We start from the raw sequence: 16797 nt of genomic DNA on the forward strand, positions 1-16797 counted from the left end.
CTCCTTTCTGCTAAATCCAAGGGTCACTATTTGCTTACTCTCCTTGACCTCTCTGCTGCTTTTGACACTGTGGACCAACCTCAACTGCAAATCCTTAACTCTCTTGGTCTGCGTGATACTGCCCTCTCCTAGCTGTCCTCCTACCTCTCTGACCATTCCTTCTGTCTCCTGGCTCCACCCCCCTTCACTTCCACTAACTGTTGGTGTCCCCCAAGGTTCTGTTCTTGTTCCTCTCCTTTTCTCTCTTTATACATCCTCTTTAGGTGAACTCATTAGCTCTTTTGACTACGCTGACGATACTCAAATCTAACTTTCCTCCCCTGACCTCTCTCCTTCTCTCCTCACTCGTGTATTCGTCTCTCTGCTATCTCTTCTTGGATGTCCCAGTGCTTTCTTTTTACTTTGTAAATACATTTTTTATTTAAACACCATGTTTTGCACATTACATAATAAACGTGCATATCGCAGTATGCAACAATATTTCAAGCAGAGGGTATGCATGGAGTGTAATACAGGTCCAAAGCAAAAAGCAAGTAGTAATTATGAACATTAATAAGCTTCTTTCCCATAAAGTATGCAGACATTCAAAAATTTTAACCAAAGGAAATATTGCTGCAACTTGATCAATACCTTAAAGAAAGAAAGAAAAAAAATTCCATCCCAAAGATTTAGTTATTACAAAGTCCATCGCCCAGAGCGGGAGAGAGGAGGCCCGACCCCCGACCCATCTGTCAACACCCGACTCCCCAACCTACGATATTATATTAATCAGGGGGTCACCCATAATTGTTTGCATAGCATACCATTGGGTGTTTTTGATGGAGCCATGAATTTTACGTCTCTTGTCTAATTGCAGAGAATTAATGTAACTCTCCCATGTCTCCATAAACACATTGGGGTATATTTACTAAGGTCCCGATTTTGACCGAGATGGTGTTTTTTCTTCAAAGTGTCATCTCGGGAATTTACTAAACTCAAATCACGGCAGTGATGAGAGCATTCGTATTAAGTCCAAGAAAAAAAATACGAATGAATACACCATCGGTCAAACGCGGCTGTTTAGGTATGGAACACGGTCATTTACTAAACATTCGTATTTGGAATCTCTACCGTGAAAATGCATGTGCGGCCGTGAAAAAATACTAATCGTACAAAAAGCCTAAAAAAAAGTAGCCCTGCTTTTGAGAAGCGTGTTTACATGTGTTGTCAATTCTACATTAGTCACACCTGATTTTTTTGGACCTTTAAAAGGGGCCCCAACACATTTTTCACCACTCTCAATCTGAAATGGCTGCTACTGTGTGTACTACAGATTTCTTGTTTGCTGGGGGATACCTGACACTGCTCCATGAGGCTACAATAAACCCAGGCCAGGAAAATCTACAGGGTAAGCAGGTTGTACATGTTCCGCGTAGGCTGGCCATGGCTTGTTTTTTTAGTGTGCGTTTAAACGATAACACATTTGCTGATGACCATGTTATACAGATGCTCCGACTAAATGTAAATAACATTTTCCATCTGTATGACCTTGTCAAACTGAACCTAGACCCTGAGACAGCACGCTCTCGCTCTGTCTCAGGCCTGCTCAAACTCCTGGCTGTGTTGCACTTTATGGCTAATGGCAGCTTCCAGCCTGTGACTGGCAATGTAATTAGTATCTCACAGGCCACCTTTTATAAATATTTAATTCATGTGAGTTAAAACATACATACACGTCTATATCTAAGTCGTGCTTCTGTAATGTAATAGAACACAGTATTGTATTGATTACAGGTCATGACACTCACCTTTAATTTTGGATCGTCCACTCAGGTTTTGGATGTCTTGGATGGCTACATACATGCCTCTCTCTGCTTTCCTACCCAGGAGTCGCAGTGGCATGCAGTCAGGGTAGCTTTATCTGATCTTGCGGCCATGGCCAATGTTCTGGGTGCCATAGATTAGACACACATTGAGCTGAGGACACCTAGGGGCAGCCAATATATTTATAACAATACACATCTGGTCCTAGACACTAATGTACAGGTTGTTTCTGTAGCTAATTAAACAAGACACATATTCCGTGTGAGCAATTTATTTCCTACAGCAAAGGCATTTTTGCCACAACAACTCAACATAATATTATAATAGTGAAAAAATTAGCTGCAGGCCACATTATTTTTTTCTTTGTTGTGTGCTGGGTGCCGAGGATTGTGCTGGCTCGTTGCTCCTGGTTCTACTGGAGCGTCTAACTGGGGATTGAACTGGGGTCTGGTTTGGTGTAGTTGTCCCCGAGCTAGAGCTGACTTGGTGTGATGCCAAAACATTAAGGCTTTGGCTGAGTATATTGAGGCTGGCAGTGAGTTGCGTATTAGCTGCTGTGTGGCTTGCTATTATTCGGGACATGTTTTCATTGATAATTTGGTTGTGTTGGATGATCTGAATTAGGGATTGTTGTTGGCGCTGTTGTTCCATGATGCGTACGAGATTTGCTTGCATTTGGCAGTTGTCTGCCCTCATCTGTTCCATTGAATTGGCTATTCTTCCCACTTGAACGATAAGTCTGCCAGAGTTTCGAGCCAGTCTAGGCAGATGATGGGGCAGACTTGCCAGGTATTGGCTGTGGCTTTTCAGGCACGCATAGTTCAGTTCCTGTTGTTTGGCCCATCCGCTCCAAAACTCAGTGTCCATTTGTGTCTGGGCTGGTGTTGTGCTCAATTGTGGTCTGTGGGATGTTTGGGGTATGTCCTGCGGCGTGGTTGTCTGGGTATCATCTATGGGTTGCTGGTGAAGAGTGTATGTATCCTGCTGGTCACTTTCCTGCTGGGCATCCTCGGGCATGATGGCTGGTTCTGTATGGGGTTGAAGACAGCCAGTATTTAGTAACTTTTTAGCATTGGTCTTACTCTAGCTTTACGTCAACATGCATTTCTTCTTAATATTCATGTTTTAATTGCTCAATAGATTGTGGCATAAACTTAACTATGTTGTTCATCTGTTTGTATAAATATGTTGCTTCTATCCTTCACTACTCAGTTGATTTTTTTTTTTTTAATTGTTGGACTCTGAGCCACAATTAATGTGCGACCACGAAGAACTTGAACAAATACAAAGTACTACATTTACATATTGGGTATGAAGCTTCCTTTGGAACAACACACACAATACAATTAATGTGTTTACCAATACACTCATACATTGTTCAAGGCAGTCAGTGGTCTGGCAAAAACGTAAACAAATACAGTGTCCTAAAATGCACACATTAACAATGGTAGAAAAAGTATTACGGTGCACTATGTTTAGAAGTGGTGTTGTTGGCCATGCAAAACAATTGGATGAGACTTAACATTTATGTTGTTTTTTTACTACGAAAATTATGTGTCAAAAATGTGTTGATATGGCCAACATCACATCTGACAATTATCCATCTAAAAATACCTTAACGCCATCTGATTGTTGTTGTTGATTATTGCAAGGATGACTGGTCATTAGTTTAATTATATTTTCTATGTACTAACAGTGGGGCAGATGTCTAAACATGGAGAAGGCATAAGGAAGTGAAAAAACAGTGATATGTGCAAGGTGATAAAGGCACAAGGCAAACAGATCCAATATGTACATTAACAGTTGTGTTTATTTTGTACTGCTGCCTTTATCACCTTGCACATATCAGTTTTTTTTCAATTCCTTATGCCTTCTGCAGGTTAATAAATCGACAACACTGTTTGTTTACTTATTTACACGTAATTGTTATGTTTACTCACCAGACAACTGAGGGGATTGTGGATCCTCACTTTGGGGGCTGGCCAATAGAACTAGTGGTGGCACGGCCGACACTGCGGAGATGCGCCGTTGGGGTGGTGATGCTGGTGCTGGAGCTGGAGCCTCAAGACGGCGTCTCTTGGGTGGCCTCGTTGCCACAGTAACCGAGCCCTGTGATGGGCGCCTTAGTGTAGGTGGATTTGCCGAAGAAGAACCTGTGTGATAAGATAATCATTAACATTTTGTGTTTCTATGTGTTTGCAGAATATGTGTATACAGTTAAATCTTACCGGCATTGCCACCATCTGCATCTCTTGGCAGTGTTGGCTGTGGCCTGGCTGTGCTGCTTCTCTGGCATACTGTAGAAATATGAAGAATGTCCTTATGAACATACTATTTTGGTGATATGTTTTTGAAAATTCCTTATTGTGATGTAAACATATGTGGTACCTGATGAGAATAAAACTAAACGATGCTTATGGTTTTCGGCCTGACGTCATTGGGTGCGTATTCTTTAAATTAGCATAAATTATGCCAAACATACAATACACAAAGGCGCATAATGCAAACAATTATACTACTTAAAAACAAAACGTCGTAGCTTGACACAACCACAATATTGCACGCTAAGGTTTCAATTTTTGAAAATAATAATAAAACACTAGACAAAAATATCTTGTAAAAATTGGAAACATCACAACCAAATATGCATTCAAAAACACATCAAGCACACAAAGGGCAAGCCATAACAACACACAATGGGGGTAATTCCAAGTTGATCGCAGCAGGAATTTTTTTTAGCAATTGTGCAAAACCATGTGCACTGCAGGGGGGGCAGATATAACATTTGCAGAGACAGTTAGATTTGGGTGGGTTATTTTGTTTCTGTGCAGGGTAAATACTGGCTGCTTTATTTTTACACTGCAAATTAGATTGCAGATTGAACGCACCCCACCCAAATCTAACTCTCTCTGCAAATGTTATATCTGCCCCCCCAGCAGTGCACATGGTTTTGCCCAATTGCTTAAAAAATTCCTGCTGCGATCAACTTGGAATTACCCTCAATAATCATAAATGATATGAAATGTATTTACAAAAAACCTTTGTTTAAAATTTTTAAAATTTCAAAGCATGAAAACACACCTACAAACATTTACTTTTGACTTACAACACCAGAAAAACTCCAAGGCAACCAGTAATATTTTTTGAAAAAAAATATACAAAAAAAAACCCAGTACATCAGGCCTTGGCAACCTGTGGCTCTCCAGATGTAGTGAAACTACACATCCCAGCATGCCCTGCCACAGTTTTAGCATTCCCTAATAGCAAAACTGTGGCAAGGCATGATGGGACTTGTAGTTTCACAACAGCTGGAGAGCCACAGGTTGGCCAGGCCTGCACTACATCACCAACACATTAGAAGAATGAACAAACTGACAACCACAATTAGCTAGAAGACATTTCAGACAACTAAGGACAAAGCACACATGCTTAAATTGTTTATAAAAAACAAAAATAACTCACCATCCTGCCTTGGCCGATCCGAATCCCGGACATGAGTGGCACCAACCACTTCTTGCGGAATGAGTGCACACACAGGCTCCTCCCAATCTCTGTAAGATGCACGGAAGGGGTGTCCACCCCCGGTTTGGCGGGCCGATTTAGCCTCCTTGGCCATCTTGGCCTTGACACGGCGCTTTATGTCGTAAAAACGCTTACGACACGTGTCCTCGGTCCGCCTCACCACACCCTCACTATTCACAGCCGCAATGACCTTCCCCCACAGAACACTCTTCCTGCGTGACGACACCTTTGCAGCATCATGGCCAAACAACTGCCGATGATGCCTCATCAGCTCCCGCACCAAAGCCATATTTTCAGCATAGCTAAATTTGACATTGCGGCCAGTCTTTGTAGTGGTGCGTGGCTGCTGAGCCACAACACCATCACTATCACTGGAGGCCACAGCAGCAGCCACCCCCTCCTCCTCACTAACCACCTCCACCTCACTAACCTCCTCCCTCTCACTCACCTCCTCCCTCTCACTCACCTCCTCCACCTCACTCACCTCCTCCCTCTCACTCACCTCCTCCACCTCACTCACCTCTGCCTGGGACATAATCAGGACAAACAACAAATAACACTGAGAAAAAAAAACAGTTAACACACTCCTCCACTACCACTACCACTACACACCACACACCAAACACTCACTCACTCACTCACTCACTCACTCACTCACTCACTCACAATGACAATAGACGTTAAATAAAAAACAATGACTAAAAAGTAAACAAACTTTTAAATAACTACACAACAAGTATGACAAGACTACTTACACACACAGTACAGCACTCAACAATCGCAAATAACCTCCTCAAATCCTCCACAAACTCCAAACAACTCTCCAACTCCTAACACACCTTCCTCTCACCTCTCCACTAGCTAAACCCACGAGGTGCTGACGGTTTGGGGCGTTTTTATAGTAATGTGCACAGACACTCCTCCATCACGAATCAAACCAATCACGGACGAGTGACAAAAACTAAACTTAGTAAAAAAACGCGGCCATGAACGGACAAACACTGCCGTAACCAAAATGTGACGCAGTCGTAAAAAACCTCATAACATGGCCGCAAAACCACTAAATCGTCCGCATTCTACCTTACAAAACTACGAATGACATCGACATCTGAAAACACGGAAAAAAAAATACGACAGCTTAGTAAATTAGTCGTAATAAATTCAAAAAGTTGCACAATTACACATTCGATGTCATTCGTGATGAATCTCCCTCCAAATCGGTACAAGTACGAATTTTAGTAAATATACCCCATTGTCTCCGTCCAAAATTGTTTCAATCCATTTCATGTTAAAAAAACATGGAATAGTTTTTCCTGGAATAATTGTAGTGTTGGGGGATTAGTATTAATCCATGTCTGCAAAATTGTTTTACGTGCTACCGCGCTTATAATCAACAGCAGTTTTTTGCAGCCTTTTGCCACTCGCTGAACCTCTGGGAGTAAGCCAAATATTGCCCACACATTAGTAAGTGGAGAAGTGGAGCATAGTTTACCAAATGTTCCAAAGCATATGTATGTACTTGTATCCAGAACCTTCTCAATAGGGGACAGCTCCACAAATAATGGTATGTATCAGCCAATGGGGAGTGTCAGCAAGGGCAAGACGCTGATGTAGCCATCCCTGCCAAAAATTGTCTATGAGGTGAAAAAATAGGCTTTATGGAATATATTCAACAATATCTACTGTTATTGAATTGCCGGTAACAAAGCTCTAGACCAGTTAAGCGCTTTAGTTAGATCTGCACATGATAGAGATGGAACAACCCGGACCCATCCGCTCAGCCCAGAACGTATCTCCTCATGATTTATCTGAGGTTTTAATATAAAGTAGTGGATCGAAATCGCTTTTTGAGTTCTAGGTTCTGAACTGAGGAGTGTATCCAATGTGTTCTCCCAATCATTCTCTGAGAAATATCTTATAACTCCACTTGTATAGTGTTTTACCTGCATAAAAGCGAAAGGGAATCTGCGGAATGTAGGATATCTCTCAGAAGCTTGCATATATTGAATCGAACCTCTAGATTCTCTATCAATAAAGGATCCTATGTTCACCAATCCTTCCTGTTCTAATGTTATAAAGGGGTTTCCTGCTTGTCCTCCCTGGAACTCAGGGTTATGCCCTGAGTAAATGCCAAAGTTTCTTGGTAGACCACAAAAAAGGGTTATTACGGAGATCATCTGAGATCTTCGCATCTTAAAGATGCAGATAGCTAATTAGATCACAATTTTCCCTTCCCAGGCTTAATACATCTGCCCCTACGTCTCCTAGCCTGCCTCCTTCACTCTGTGTCTCTCAGCCTCCCACCCTTTACTCTGTCTCTCAGCCTGCAACCCCCCTTCACTCTGTGTCTCTCAGTCTGCCCCCTTACGTCTCTCAACTTGTCCCTTCACTGTGTCTTTCAGCCTCCACCTCCCTTCATTCTGTGTCTCTTACCACCCCTAACTCACCATTCACTGGCAGCCACACTCACCTCTATGTGTGACTTGGTGGACGGTGAGGCTAGACAGGAACCGCAAGAAGAATAGGGAAGGCTCATGGCAGGAGTCAACAAATAGGCCTGGGGCGTAATGTAATGTTGGCATTGTGCTCATGCCTCTCGGCAGCCTCCTCTGCGCTTCCTGTCCATTGGCACTGTCATGATCCAGGCTATTTCAGGTAGAAATAGGCCTGTTAAAATCAATGTATGTGATATCAATGTTCTGATCGATGTATCAATGTACCAGTGTGTGATAACTGTCTTAGCATGTCAAATGGTTGAAGCTTGATTGATCTGCTGGCATTTCATTATAGCCACAGAACTCAGAGACACACTGGCTACTCAGGTGTGAAATTCCTCCTGACCAGAGCTAGTTTAATTACCCCAGAATCAGAGCTAGGGCAAGAAAGGTGTTAAGCCCTTCCTGGTCTGTGTCTGCTCAGAACTGGCTATTTGCTTACAGAAGAACCATGGCCAGAGCTTCAAAGGCTATTACAAGATAAGGCCATTCGCCCCTGAGCAAGTGGCTGGGAAGCCCAGTATGAGCTGAAACTCAATACCTTCTCTGACTTTGGAAGTGTTAAAACAAACTCTCTAGAGCAGGCATTCCCAACCACGGTCCTCAAGGCACACTAACAGTGCAGGTTTTAGTGATATCCAGGCTTCAGCACAGGTGACTTAATTGGCAGCTCAGTTATTTTGATTTAATCATCTGTGCTGCAGCCTGGATATCACTAAAACCTGCACTGTTGATGTGCCTTGAGGACCGTGGTTGGGAATGCCTGCTCTAGAGGGAGGGGGCTGAATGGGCAGCCTGAGTTTTAAATAGGAGAAACACAGACTGCAAAGGGTGCATTATCAAAGAAGCGAGTCAGGAGAAGCATCCTGGCTCTGTAATGTCCCGATAATATCTGAAGAGGCTTCACTTCATCCCATCGTTCCTCTCTGCATGTGTTAGGATCATTGGGTTTTATCTCCCTATTTTTGTTTTTCTTGAAACTGTCTTCACTTATGTGACTGACTTTTTATCATTATATCTTGTAACTTTCTTTTCTGTAACATAAGCTTTGAGGTGTTTTACTTGAATTAAAATCTAATTTTATCTCTGGTTTTCTGTGTATCCAACCCAACTCTCTGAAAGAGGCGTTACCAAAATATTAATAATTCTGGGTTCAGGCAAAAGCCATAAGTTTGCCTTGGGTCATACCCTAAACATTTGTACTTTGGCTGGTGGAAGTGACCGTGTTGAAATTAACACACATGCTCAGGTATCCAGTAACGGTGTCACGTGGCAGGGACTCGCAGATTGGCATATCTGGGGAATCACCGTGCCTAGTATCGTGACAGGTACCTCACTCACATTTGGGGGTATGACCTTCCCCTTTGCCCCCCAAAACAAATGCACAGGTTTCAAGCAATGTGCTGCACAACAGTAAGTCTAAAATTGCTTATCACAGAACTTCGGAATGGAGTAGATGCACGCAGTAAAATCCACAATGTTTGTAGCTCATAGTATGCCCTTGTCTTCAATCACAATGTTCATGAGTCCGCTACAATAAACATGATATGTTTACTGATTGTTGTTAATTAATGATAGTCTGCAGCTATAAATTAACGTTGAGATGCTGTCCGAGACTGCTATTCATAACAGTTGCCAGGACTCACAATGCAAATAACTTGAAAGTGGCTCCACATTACAAGGAAATTGTTAGGAAATGTTGGGATCTGTTTTAGAAAAACTGCTGACAAAGGAACTAATTCATGTCGTCATCATCGCAAGTGAAGCTGCTGCCCAGAAAAGAATATAGACGCCTACCAGAGCCATTGCAAAGTCCTCAGCAACTGCGTACATGTAAGCTGCACTGATGCAATAACAAGGAAAATTAACTCCTTTAGTGAGCCCATGGTCACGCAGACTGGCCGCGGCAGTCGCGACGCTGTCATCGTTTTTCTACATACATGATTGCAGCTGAAGGCAGATACGCGCCCAGAAAATGACCATGACACACCTAGCTATCTAACCACACCCACATTAGGCAAATCATTCCTGCAATTTGTCATCACACCCATTTTTTCAGTTACATGCACTGGCAGAAAATTCGGGCCACTTGTTTGTGTCTGCCCCCCAGGCTGAAAGTTGCCAGCCATCCCCTGGCTACAGTGTGGTATAATGGGACTGGGGCACTACTGTGCTACTGTGGAGTGGTGTTTCTCTAGAAACATTGGGGGACCCTTCAAAATGTTACAACTGGGGCCAGCGCAAAGCAGTGCCACATGCTGCACAAGAGGATGCCGATGGCTGCACAGGGGAATATTAGTCCACCTGAACGCTGAATGGGGTGACAATATCACCCTTAGCAGATGACCTGGGCCCCTCCAATAAACCTTGGCCTGAGTAATCTCAGCGCCTCTGTAAGTAGACAAAGGGAGATGAAGTCATCAGACAGGTTGGGGGGGCCTGCATGTCAGAACTTACAGTCCATCGGGAGGGGTTATTTCTGAGATAAAAGGAGCTAGTGGCACTCAGAGAGGACATGGGACTTGATCTAGAAGAAGATGCAAAGGGAGTGGGTAGGATAGGATACTCGTAGTGGTGGGTTTTGATGAAGCGTTTGAAGGATTGAATTTGGGGTAGAATCTGATGAGCAGGGCAGGGTAGGGATGTGGTTACCAGAGAATGGAAGTGTGGGTCAGAGTTTGAACAGGAGTTGTGGCACAAATGTGATGTAATGCGAAGTTACAACAAGTTGGTTATGTTACATGATGTGTGACCACAGCTGTTGTATGACATCACTGCCCATCTGTGGGATCATTTACATGTCTCACATTCACTTTCAGCAGAGGTATGCAGGATGTTGTGTCTCTCGCTGGCTCTTTATATAGGACAGAGGGGTAAATGAATAAAACATACCGCTAGGTTAACTGTCTTCAGTTCAGAACAATGATCCCTAGAGTGTATGTCTGTCCATGTGATAAGGAATTGATTTGCTAAATGTCCCATCTTTGAGAGTTTTCAGGCATGTTTTGGAGTTAAAGGACCGATTCTGAGTTGGACACAAAGTGCTTGTGGTTACAGGCCACCACGGTAGCCTGATTTACTTATGCCATGCTAGTATCATACTTACCCACTTTTAAATACTCCCATGCGGGAGAAGCCCAGAGAAGAGAAGCAGCTAGGCACTTGGGGTGGTGGGAGCGGGCTTCCGAGTCATTAGACCCCACCCCAGTCACAGTAAGTACCGCAGATGGTGGTCTTAAGGAAGGGGCGTGGTTAAAATGGTAGCGATTCACATAATTTTAGCCCTGCCCCTTCATACAGGCTGCAATTCCAGCATTATCTCCCTATCCTGACCGTTTTACTAGGAAGTGGGCAGGATGTGGGAGAAGTACCCAGTCTTCCAAGAGAGTAGATAAGTATGACGAGTATCCGTTCAACTGATACAAGGGTTCATGCGTGTGCAAGTAGAAACCAGTGTCGGCCATTGATTTTAAACCTGCCGCAGTAGCCGTGCACCACTATCTGCACTTACACCAGCCCTATGCTATGGAAAAATACATTCTTATCTGTATTTGCGCTGTATGCTTGATTTGCATCCGTGAACAGAGATCCGTGCAACTCAGAATCATGCACTAGATGTGCCTTGTGGTGTCAAAGGCAAAGCCCATTTAAATCAGTGTGATTTTTTTTTTTTTTTAGTTATCATTGCTTTATACCTCTTCATATGTATTTCACATTTAAAACTCCTCTCCGGGAGAACAGAGAGGAGAATCAGCAGGGCACTTTGGGCGGCGTGGCCAGGCTTCCATGTCATTAGGCCCCACGGGTCCTTGGGGGAAGGGGTGGGGCTAAAATATGGCTATTTGCATAGTTTTAGCCATGCCCTCTCCATACTGACCCACGCTTCCCGCATTATCTCCCTGTCCTGCCGGCTTCCCTAGGAAGCAGATGAATTCTGGAGGACTACTAACTATTCCGGCCACTGGTCTAGCTATAATGGGTACAGGGCAGGGGGGCCCACACTGCACACCCTACATCCATTTTTTCAATACTTACCCTCCGGAGTCCCACATCGGCAGCAGCAGCGCTGCAGAAACCACCAGGAAAATGGCGTGATGCCATTTTTCTGGCATTTTGTGCATGCGCAGAAAACAAAACACTGGGAAAATGGGTGCCGTGCCATTTTCCCGGAGACCTGTTCATGCACACTAGACTCTGGGACAGCGCTAAGGTCTCCTAGTGTCCAGAGTCTACTGCTCTTCCAGCTAGAGAGGAGGCCCGGACAGAGACTGCACAAGGGCCTCCTCCCCTCATAAAGCACCCTTGCTTCCGGGGGCGCTGGGTAGTCTCCCACAACTTCCGGGAGAGTAGATAAGTATGATGTATTTCTATGAACGGAAAGGAGATAGATCAGCTGAGGTAATTTGCCTTCTGTGTCAGTTTCATGTCTCATTCACGTGTCTCCTCAGGTTACATGCTCCTCAGCAAGGGAGTGCTGGAAATTTTCTTTATGTGAAATGACCACTTAATTTGCAGTTATTTCCTGTTGGCTGCTGCTACTCAGGTTAAAGTGCAATAAGGACAGGGCTGCTTTGTGGATTCCAGTGCCGTCTTCCTTTCATGTGAACAGGAATCTACATATGTGGAAGTCTCAGGCCACCTGCCAGAGGCTCAGACCTTTATGTTAGGACAGCTCGATGCTATTTTTATGCTCATTAGCAGTTTAGCAAAGCTCTTGGCATCTCATTACATCACATCTGTGTCACTTTATGGCTATTGCAGTAATGACTAATTACACATTGACACCATTCCTGAAAATGCTGCGCTTACACCAAATGCCATTGCATAATAGGAATAATAGAAATACCTAATATACATAACAAGGGTAGCCTGACATAATACATAATTGATAATACGTATTTATTAAAGAGACAGTAAAGCCTGGATTTGATATTAATACATAACAGAGGTGAATAACATACATGAGATAAACGAAGGGCTGAAGGAAGAGACGGAACTGTACGCAGGCAATACACAGTTCTGCACATTTTCGACGGATCTACACTTACACGTGAAGAGATGGAACTGCAGTTAGCTCTGAGACGGTGAGTTAGCATCACCCGTACCTGCCGACGCTCCCGGGAAGTGCGAGAGACTCACAAATTTTCAGGCAGTCCCCCAGACTCCCGGAGGAGTAGGTGTCCCTCCCGCTTTCCGACCACTTCAAAGTGAAGTGTGCAATACGGGTCGGATAATGCCGCAAATCACAGATAAATGGGGTGGGGGCGTGGTCAATATGATGTGTTTCTCTGAAAATCACATCATATTGGCCCTGCCCCCTCTAGAACAACCTGTGTTTCACTGTATTCCTTACAAGGGGGCAGGGCCTAGTGATGCGTAAAGCCGGGCCCTGTCCCCACTACCAGTCAGCTGCATCTCTCCTCTGGGCTTCTCTCAAAGGAGAGAATGGAAAAGTAGTTAAGCATGGAGCTACTGCAAGCAATGAGTTGTACGTGAGCAGAAATGTACTGTTTGTAGTGTACCTGGCATAACCTGGTGCAGATGTGCACCAACAGTGAACCTAGCGTAATGATAGATGCGTACAGGTCTGCGACTGTTCAGATATATGCATTTTTTTGTCTATGCATACAACACAGGAGCACATACAGTTTTCCCACAACTGCATCAGGCGCAAAGTGTTTTTATTTACTAAATATATCCACCTGGCTCTCTTTTACCCCTTTGCAGGCAGCTGCTCTGGTAGGAACATACGCGTTGGGTACCGGATCCTGACAGTCAGGATGTGCGCGTCAGAATCCCAACAGCAGCATCACAACAGTTAGAATCCCAACATTTTTTTCAAGGTAAGCTAACCTTACCCCTTGCCCTCCTCATAACTCTCCCTACCCGCAGCCTAACCCTAACTCTTCCATCCCGCAGCCTAACCCTAGTGCCTATCCCTAACCTCCTCCCTGGCATCCAGAGCGTTGGGATGCAAACTACATCCCAAACATACCGTACTTGCCTATTTTTTTTTACCTGCATTAGGAGTGCAGAGTGCATAGCAATGGGATAAACATAATCACTGGTTCATACTAGTGTGTGATCCAGTGAGTCATCATTTGCATCATCAAGCCCTCACTTATTTACTTCACTAGGGAGGTGGGCAGGATCAGGGAGGGGGGTTTGCAGGGGCATATTAAAATCTTGGAGAGTCTGTATGCTGTGACCACCTTACCTTTTGCCCATAGCACCATCTTCTGATGTTTCTGGAAGATTGCACATATGCAGAAGATAACAGAGGGACTGGCACGGTGCAGAGCCTTTACCATCACCTGCAGTGGCACCATCACTGAATATATCACATTGAAGATGACGCCCTCCGCAGACTGAACAAGGGAGCGGCCACTGCAAGGCAACCAGGGGCAGATCCAGAAGAAAATGATAGCGGGGGCACCATGGAAGGGGCAAGTACATTTGTGTGCTGCTTCGGTGCATGTGAGGTGGCGCTTCTTATACAATGCCCACAGTTGTAGCGCTCATTATGCAATGTCCACTGTACTGGTAGTGCCCCTTATATAGACCCTATAGTAGTGGTGCCCCTTATGCAATGCCCGTATTGCCCCCAGTAGTAATGTTGCCTGTAGTAATGCCCCCAGTCATTTAGCGCCCTAGTAGTTATGCCCCCAGTGGTAATGCCCCTGCAGTTATGACCCCAGTAGTTTACCCCCCCCCTTTAGTTTAGCCTCCCAGTGGTAATGCCCCCAGTAGTTTGCCTGCTTGTAGTTTAGCCACCAGTAGCAATGCCCCCCTGTAGTTTGCCCCATTGTACTTTAGCCCCTGTAGTTATGCCCCCCTTGTAGTTTAGCCCCCAGTAGTAATGTCCCCAGTAGTTTGGCCCCTGTAGTTATCCCCCAGTAGTTTGGCCCCTGTAGTTATGCCCCCAGTAGTTTAGCCCCAAGTAGTAATGCCCCTGTAGTTACGCCGCCAGTAGTAATGCCCTCCTGTAGTTAGCCCCTTTGTAGTTGGCCCCCAGTAATAATGTCCCCTAGTAGTTTGCCCCCAGTAGATGCCCCCCAGTAATAATGTCCCCCAGTAGATGCCCCCCAGTAATAATGTCCCCCAATAGTTTGCCCCCAGTAGATGCCCCCCAGTAATAATGTCCTCCAGTAGTTTGCCCCCAGTAGTAATGCCCCCTAGGAGTTTGCCCCCAATAGATGACCCCCCAGTAGTAATGCCCCCAGTAGATGCCCCCAGTAATAATGCCCCAGTAGATGGCCCCCAGTAAAAATGTCCCCCAGTAGCTGCCTCCAGTAGTAATGCCCCCAATAGATGACCCCCAATAGTAATGCCCCCCTGTAGATGCCCCCCAGTAATAATGCCCCCAGTAGTAATGCCCCCCAGTAGTAATGCCCCTTGTTGATGCCCCCAGTAGTAATGCCCCAGTAGATGCTCCCCCAGTAATAATGCCCCCCCACCCAGTAGTAATGTCCCTTGTTGATGCCCCCAGTAGTAATGTCCCCCCCTAGTTTGCCCCCAGTAGATGCCCCCGCTGCACTGAGGAAGAGAAAACAGAACATACTTACCAAGCCCCGTTTCCGCTTCCAGACCGCTGCAGTCCTCCTCCTGGCGTCCTCTCCTCAGCACTATGAGAGAGACGTCATGACTGACGTCTCTCCCATAGCGCACGCCGCACAGTGACAGCGCTGAAGGCAGGAGCTCAGTACTGAGCTCCTGCCTCCGGCTGCCGCTGTGCAGGGAGACGGGCGCCCGCTCGTAACACAATCTCAGCGGGCGCCCGTCATCTCCCTGTGCGGTGCCGGGGGGGTGGGGGGGAGAGGGAGGGAGGGATGGGGGCACAAATGACAGGGGGGGCACGGGCCCGAGTGCCCCCCCCCCTGGATCCGCCCCCCCCCCCCCCCTTGGATCCGCCACTGAAGGCAACCATGTCGTCTGTTCTGAGTAACAGAGTCCTCCTTGACCCTGGAACCTGTGTGCAATGCACACCCTGCACCCATTATACTGTATATACACCATTGGTGGCCTGCTGTCCTAGAACTCAGGGCGGTCTTCCCAGATTATTATCCTTTATTTATATGGTGCCACAAGGGTTCCGCAGCGCCCAATTACAGAGTACATAAACAAATAATCAAACATGAAAACAGCAACTTACAGTTGATGACAGTATAGGACAAGTACAGGGTAAATAAACATAGTTACATCAGCAGATGACACTGGAATAAGTATCAGGTGGCAGAAGACTGATGGATTTGGTGCAGTTGAAGATTATTAAAGTAAGAAAGGATAAGCACATGAGGGAATAGGGCCCTGCTCGTGAGAGCTTACATTCTAAAGGGGAGGGGTAGACAGACAGGGGTGACACAGATGGGGTACATAGAGAGCGTAGAACAGAGGGTTACGATGAGATTTGGCTGGGTTTGGTGAAGAAGTGAGTCTTGAGAGCCCGTTTGAAGTTTTGTAGAGAGGTGGAGAGTCTGAGGGGGAGAGGTAGGGAATTCCAAAGAAGTGGTGCAGCACGTGAAAAATCTTGGAGGTAGGAGTGGGAGGAAGTAATCCATAGGCAGGAGAGTCAGCGTGCATTAGCAGAGCGAAGAGGACGAGTGGGAGTGTAAAGGGAGATAAGGTCAGAGATGTAGATGGGAGAGGAGTGGGTGAGGGCTTTGTAAGCGAGTGTGAGAAGCTTGAAATGGATTCTGAAAGGGAAGGGGAGCCAGTGAAGGTCTAGTAAGAGAGGAGAGGTGGACGTAGTGCGTTTGGTGAGGAAGATGAGCCGGGCAGCAGCATTGAGGATAGATTGGAGTGGAGAGAGGTATTTGTCAGGAATGCCAGTCAGGAGCAGGTTACAGTAGTCCAGTCTGGAGATGACCAGTGAGTGGATAAGAGTCTTAGTAGCATCCTGGGTCAGAAAGGGTCTGATCCTGGAAATATTTTTTAGATGAAAATGGCAGGTTTGTGAGAGGTGCTGAATGTGTGGTTT

The 16797-nt window shown here is 45.4% G+C and overlaps 1 long non-coding RNA gene across 1 annotated transcript in view; it reads right to left on the reverse strand.

Annotated features, from left to right (window-relative positions):
* Nucleotides 1-2058: 2058 nt before the first annotated feature.
* The window catches only part of LOC134943207 (uncharacterized), an 87059-nt gene continuing 72320 nt past the window's right edge, over nucleotides 2059-16797 (reverse strand). The window contains exons 2-4 of the long non-coding RNA XR_010181625.1: nucleotides 4032-4100; nucleotides 3744-3956; nucleotides 2059-2831 (exon numbers count right to left, since the gene is read on the reverse strand). This is a non-coding gene — a long non-coding RNA (uncharacterized LOC134943207). The remainder of the gene's footprint in view (nucleotides 2832-3743; nucleotides 3957-4031; nucleotides 4101-16797) is intronic.

This window comes from Pseudophryne corroboree, chromosome 1, assembly GCF_028390025.1.
Source record: "Pseudophryne corroboree isolate aPseCor3 chromosome 1, aPseCor3.hap2, whole genome shotgun sequence".
Lineage (NCBI taxonomy): Eukaryota > Metazoa > Chordata > Amphibia > Anura > Myobatrachidae > Pseudophryne > Pseudophryne corroboree.